At 37.7% G+C, this 7,320-nt stretch overlaps 1 pseudogene; it reads right to left on the reverse strand.

Moving 5' to 3' along the window:
* Positions 1-3,360: 3,360 nt before the first annotated feature.
* LOC101588784 lies at positions 3,361-5,155 on the reverse strand (annotated as a pseudogene).
* Positions 5,156-7,320: the final 2,165 nt, after the last annotated feature.

A 7,320-nucleotide genomic window follows, 5' to 3' on the forward strand; every position in this document is an offset into this window, starting at 1 on the left:
ATTTCTAAGGAGTCTCCATACTGATTTCCATAATGGTTGCACCAGTCTGCATTCCCAACAGCAGTGGAGAATTTTTAAAATATATTCTAATTTTTAAATGTTTTTTATCATATTCTGTAGGGACTTAAAGTTCAACATATCAATACTTGATGAAAAATACCTGTTCCATATTATGCATAAGATGTTTGATATGCAGGCAGATAGTGAGGTTAAGCCTAACAGCCTAAGTTGTTTGATAATAACAAGCTTGTCTTCTGGATGGTTAACAACCTAAGTTTGCTGACCAAAATTAGAGATAAAGGAGGGCGGGAAGCCAACATTTTGGCCCTAGCCTTCTAAGGTCAATTAAGACTCAGGACATATGAGAACTTGTACTATAATGTCATCTAACTCGGTAGTGTCCCAATTTTCTGATCAAGGAGATTAAGGGGCCAAAGAGGAAAGTGATCGATGATATGTAGAGTGTGCCCAAGGAGAGTCACATGGAGAGAAAACATTCTCCGAGGCTTTCACAGAGAGCACATTGGCCACGTAATGGCCATGACTCATCCACATGGCTGACACTGACAAAGGTTCTACAATCTGAGTTACAGGATCTCAGGATAAATCCTGAGGTTATTTCACTGACCTTGTCAGACCCAAAAGCTACAACTCTTGTTGCAGGTCCTGCTTTACGTTGGTCTTAACCATCCAGAAGGAAAGTATAAAAACGAAATATAAGAAATAAAGCCATGCTGTTATGTTGAGCTGTGGGGGACTCACGTCAATAATCTCTGACACTGCCAGTTAAACAGAAGACCCAATACTATTATGGGCTACTGGACTGTTTTAGAATATTTTGCTGAGTTAACACAGCTATAATATTCAAATAACGGAACTTAACAAAAAAAAAGGGGATACAGATGAATGTCTATTTTATATCTGTGCATTCAAAGTGGTTGGGATAGATATATAGTTACATTCTGTTAATTAATAGAATGATTTTTTCTAATGGTGTTTGTCAATAGGATATCAAGTCCGCATCTTGTACAGCAATTAACCACTGAGAAGAATGTTTGCAGTTTGTTAATTATTGAAACTGTCCTACTGATTTGATTTGAAACTGTCTGCTTGCTATTTGTTTATCAATAAATTTATGGCAAAAGACCAAATATGGGAACAGAATAAAGTATGTATCAAAAATATAAAAAAAAATATATGAATGCCTTGCATGCCTACATTTCTAGCTTACATCGGTGGAATTTTGTTATAAATTTCATTCTGTTACTTGTGCTTTTTAAATTCACCAATTATTTACAGATCAGTCTGGATGCTATATGTCTCCTTTTTAATGTGATACTCAGAAAAATGTGCATTGAAAATATACCATGTGCCAGCGACTTTCTTAGCTGGAAGATACAGTGATGAATTCTAAAAAGAAGATCTCTGCTCTGGTAGAACGTGCATCCCACCAAGATCAAGTGAATGGCAAATGGATAAATACATAAACATAGCCATGTGCCACCTAAAGACACATCTGCCAAAACTGGACAACATATTCAACAGCTAAAATTTTTCTTTTGCTTAATGATAGTGTGACTATTATAATGTCATATTAGAATTAATTATTCACGTATTGGTAGTGATGCTGATATAAACAAACATACTGTGCTGACTGTTATATAAAAATGTAGTGCATACCATTACGTATGGTATATAACACTTGATAATGACAATAAATATGTTCTTGGCTTATGTTTAAAAAAAAACAACAACTCTGAGATACCATGTCACCCCAGAAAGAATGACTATCATACAGAAACCAACCAATAACAAATGCTGGAGAGGGTGTGGGCAAAAAGGATCCCTTCTCCACTGCTGGTAGGAATGTAGACTGGTACAACCATTATGAGAATCAGTGTGGAGACTCATCAAAAAAGTAGGACTTGAAATTCATTCAACCCAGCAATTCCCGATCTGCAATTTTCCCAAAAGATCTGAAAACATCATATCATAGTGATATATGTGCACCCATATTTATAGCAGCAAATCTGTGATAGCAAAATCTTGAAAACAACCAAAATGTCCAATACCTGAGGAATGGATAAAAAAGGTGTGGTATTTTTATACAATGGAGTATTACTCAGCTATAAGGAAAAACAAATTGAAGCCTTCATAGCTAAATGGAATCAACTCGAGACTATACTCATAAGTGAAATAAACCAGACCCACATGTGCAAATATTGTATTGTCTCCCTAGTGTAAGAACTCAAAAGAAGAAATAAAAACTGAAAGGTATAATAGCAGAACTTAAGAACTAAACAATGGAGAGAGGGAAAGGAGATAAGATAGGAAATAAGGCAGGAGCAAAACCATATGTATATAGAATTTCCACCAGTTATATGAAAATAGCTAATGGATAGAATTCACACCTTGATGAACTCTCTATGCCAATATCTGTGAACTAAGCAACTATATTGAGAAAACAATGTGCAATACTAAAACCATGCTTGAAATACCTGTCATCTTGGTCTTCTAAATGTGTACCATTTCTGTCATATTAATTATTACTATACTCTCTTTAAAGTAATTTTTAAAATAAAGGTAATAAAGAAAAATGAAGGACAAGAACAAAAATCCGAGTTTTCTTCAAAGCATGTGATAATATTGAATCATATGTCCCATCTTGCATAACTATATCTGTTAATCTGAGCAAGAGATTTGATGATAAAAATAGATAATGTATCAATCATTGTTAATCAGCTATTCTTGTTTTGAAAATTTGTAATTTATGTATTGTTATATTTTACCCTATTTCTGTCTTTCTATTTTTTTTGCTCTTGTTTTTACTCTTTAAAATAAAAGAAAATTATAAAAAAGTTCTTTTACTTAATACATTTTTTACTTAATACATTTTTTTGACACAAGGTCTCACTGTGTAGTTCATGCTGGCCTGGACTTTCTGTGTAGATCAGCCTGGCCTTGAACTCACAGTGATCCTCCTGTCTCCACCTACCATTACAGTTTTGAATCACCATGCTTGGCTCTCATCTTTTTTTTTTTTTTTTTTTAAACGAAAAATAGATTTAATGCAGTGTCAAGTTGAATTGATGTGGCTGCCTTGAGCACTGTTTTGAGTAGGTTTCTGAGGGTACATCCTAGTTTGAAGACAAAGACTGTTAGAATTAAGGATATTTGCAAACCCAAATTTAAAAGAAATCAAAAAATCAATCGATAGCCATCAAATAGGAAGAAATAAATGCCAAAAGCAGAGTCATTTTATATTCTCCTTATCATTTTCTAACTCTGGGTTTCAGCTTTTTATCCCATCCCTATGAACCCCAACTGCCTCCACTGAAACCATGGAAGATACCTGCAACCTCATTTATAGGAGAAACCACAGGCACCAGAGCTGCCACTGTGCTGGCACCAGCTCCACCAGGGCCAGCAAAAAGCCCAAATGTTAGAGTGGCAGTCAAGCTGGTATTGGCCCTGAGGCCACCTCTGACACTAGTACTGGCACTAGTACTGATACCATTACTGGCACTGGCACCTGCACTGGCACTTGCACTAGCAATCTCTTGGACTTTAGCATTATCTTCAGCTCCTGCTTGGATCCAGGCTTTGGCCCAGGGTCCATTATCAGCTTTGTTGCAGGGCTCAGTAGCATTCTCAGAGCCAAGCCCAATTCCCATTTGTACTCTGATCTCGGCTCTCACCTTGGCTCCAGCTGCAGCCTCAGCTGCGGCCTTCAAATCTGCCTCTATTGCCTCTTGATACTGAGCTGCCCATTGCTTAGGATCCTCATTTTGTATCTTGAATGCAAACTTGAGAACTTTCATCTTGCTGGTCTCATAGTAAGAACATAAGCCCCAGAAGAACTCATATTCAGGGTGATTGCTGTTGGGAACTCTAGCATAGTGCAGGTACTTCTATTTCACAAATTCATCAGTAATGAGCTTCTTCACACCCCCAAAGAGTGAGTGATGTATTCCAGAGTGCAGCTCCAACTTCCGCAGCACCTCCCAGATGACAGACTTACTGAACTGATTTCTGTTCATGAAGATGATGCTAAAGCACCCTGAGGAGACCCAGCTTGGGTGAGTCCTTGGTCATTCCCAATATGCCTGCATTGGTGGGCTCTAAGGTGCTGAGAAGCATGTATAAGTGTTCATTCTTATTAATTTCTTTCAACCGAATCCCAAATACCTTCTCCAAGGAAGAGCTTGCTCATTCAGTGATTTCAGGGTACACATCAGTGTATTCTTTGATGATGTCCTTCAGCATGTCTGACCATTTGATGGGAATCTTTGTCTTGTCTTTAACCAACAAATACTTCACCAAATCATTTGCCTTTACTTGAAAAAGAGCCACATCTTGAAGTGGTGGTGTTTCAGGTTCTTGGGATGACTGGAGCTTGGCAGCTCTACAGCAAACCTTGCCCCTACGAGCTTTAGGTGACCTCAGGAAAAGTAAAGCTCTCCATGCCCAAGCTGCCATGTCTGAAAGGCTATGGGCCTTCTTGCAGCACTTTTGGCCATTGAGGCCATTAGGGCCTTTGAGACCCTTTGACCATCTGTGGTTCCAGAAGTCTGACTCTGATCACTGCTGCTATCTCCCTCACCTTCCAGATGCTTCACCTTTTGGGCTTTCTTGGCCTTCACCTTGGGCCAAGTATCTTGATTCTCCTGAGCCTGAACAGCTATACCCTCATGCTCATGTTCATCTGTCTGAGCCTGAGAAGCAGTAGCCTCAATCTCTGAAGTCTTTGTATTGGCCTTCATATCAGTGACACAGCTGTCCTTTTTGATCTCAGTGGCAAGCATTGCCACAGCCCACAACTCAGTATTCCGTGTCCTGCTGTCAGCTGCTGGACTCTTGTTTTCAGCTGTCAGAACCTGAGTATTGGTCAGCTGTTTGGCAGCTGAGGACTGGAGGGTAGGTGCCACCTGAGCCTTTGGGGATTTGAGAACTTCATGGTCTTCAAGACCCTTAAGTCTTTTGAGAGCTTTGAAGTCTCTGAGATTTCTAGTGCCTTTGAAGCCTGTAACGTCTCTGAGACCTCCACATTCTGAGTTGCTATCAACAGGGTCTGCATCATTGAGCCACTGTCCTTTTCTGAACCTTTGGCCTAGAAGCAAGCTACACCTGCATCACTCTTGCTTGTGTCAGACATGTCTAAGGTTGCTGTTTGCATTTCTTCATCTGAAAGGTGTATATTCATCTCAGAGGCCCATCATCTTTAGATTAGGTCTTTAAATTTGGGAAGTCTGATTTCTTTTCTTTATATGTTCTTGATAGTAATCCTTTATCATACTTAATTTGAGTTTGATGGAACAGCTGGCAAACACTATTTCCTACATTGTGGGTTGTCTTTCATTGTGTTGCTGGTTTCTTTTGCCAAGTAAAATCTTTTTGTAAGATAAGATCCCAGTTGTAGATATTTTTGTGATAGCTCCTCTGTGATCTAGGTTTTATTCATTAAGTCTTTGCCTAAACTAATGTCTTCAAGAGTTTTATCTATTCTATCTTCCAGCAGATTTAATGTTTCTGTTTCAATATTTAGATATCTGATCCATTTTGAATTTAGTTTAGTGCATGGTGACATATATGAGTCAAATCTTAATTTTAGGCATGTTCAGAACCAGTTCTTTCAGAATCATTTATGAAAGAGGCTTGCTTCCAGTGAATGTGTTTGGTACCTTTGTAAAATATAATATGACTGACTGTCTAGAGATGTTTCTGTATCTTCTAGTCTGTTCCACTGATCTTCAGGGTTTTTTTTGTACCATTCTTTTTCTTTTTTTCACTATAACTTTACAGTATAATTTCAAGTCAAGGATTGTGATGTCACTTGCCTTGCTTTTGTTATCCAGAATTGCCTTTACTATATTAAGTCTCTTCTAGTTATTCATGAATTTTAAGTTTTTTTCTCTAATTTTGTCAGGTATGCTATTTGTTATGGTTTGCGTGCATTTGTCCCCCCAAAGCCTCATGTAGTCATTGAGGTGCAGTTCTACAGTTTGATTAATTTATGATCTAAGGCTGGGATTATGGATCTGAGTACTGCTGGGATTATGGGTGTGAATGCTGCACCCAGCCTTAAGATGAATAGCCTGAATGTAACATAAAAGAGACAAAGAGACAGGCTTCCTCCCTGTTGCCATTGTTGCTGCTGTTATTCCTTCTTGCTCTTGCTCTTTGCCATCACCATGAAGGGCTGCTCTCTGCCATGTGCCACTCTGTCTTGGAGCCAGCCAAGTATGGACTGAAACTTCCAGTAACTGTGAGCTAAATAAAATTCTCCTTCCCTAATGTGAATGTCAGGTATTTGTCCCAGCAATGAAAGAAGACTGAGATACTATTGGAATTTTGATTGGAATTACATTAAATCTGTATAACAGTTTTGGAAGTATGGCTATTTTCACTTTATTCTTCCTAGCTAAGAGCAAGGGATTACTTTTCAATCTCCTTTTTCAGAGTATTGTAGTTTTATTATTTTTATTTTTTAATTTTTTTTGGCAGAACTGGGGATTGAACTCAGGGCCCTGAGCTTGCCAGGCAAGTGCTTATTCTGCTGAGCCATCTCCCTGGCCCCAGAGTATTGTAGCTTTAAAAGTAGAGGTCTATTGTATACTTTGTTAGATCAATTCCTAGGCATTTTTTTCTTTTTCTTTTTTGATTGTGAAAGAATTTCCCCTAATTTCCCTCTCAGTGAGTTTGTCATTCATGTATAGCAAGACTCTGATTTTTGAGCATAAACTTTGTATATAGGCTTGTCACTGAATTTCCTTAATAAATCTAGCACTCTTGTAGTGGAGTTTTTCAGGTCTTCTGTGTAGATCATGATGTCATCTTCAAATAATGATACTTTCATCTCTTCCTTTCCTAACATTATTTCTTTTATTTTTCTCTCTTGTATAATTGCTCTGGCTAAAGTTTCCAGGACTAAAATAAAGAATAAGATAAGGATATCCAGACAGTGGATATCCTTATCTTATTCTTGATTGTAGTGTGAAAGCTTTTAGGTTTTGTCCATTTAGTTTGATGTTGACTGTTGACTTGTCATAAATGGCTTTTATTAGATAGAAATAAAGACCATTTATTCCAATTTTGTGTAGGGTTTATAACATGAATATGTGCTGGACTTTGTCCAATACTTTTCTACATTTATCGAGGTAATCATATGGACTTTGTCTTTGGCTTTGTTAATATGGTATATTACATTTCTTTTTTTTTTCACTGTTCAAGGTTTATTTGGTGTTGTAGTTGGTGTGATGCTGGGTTGCACTGTTCACAGGTAGATCTTTTTACATTATACAGCAAAGTACACTATATATA

The sequence above is a fragment of the Octodon degus genome, unplaced genomic scaffold (assembly GCF_000260255.1).
Source record: "Octodon degus isolate 3935 unplaced genomic scaffold, OctDeg1.0 scaffold00003, whole genome shotgun sequence".
NCBI classification, from domain to species: domain Eukaryota; kingdom Metazoa; phylum Chordata; class Mammalia; order Rodentia; family Octodontidae; genus Octodon; species Octodon degus.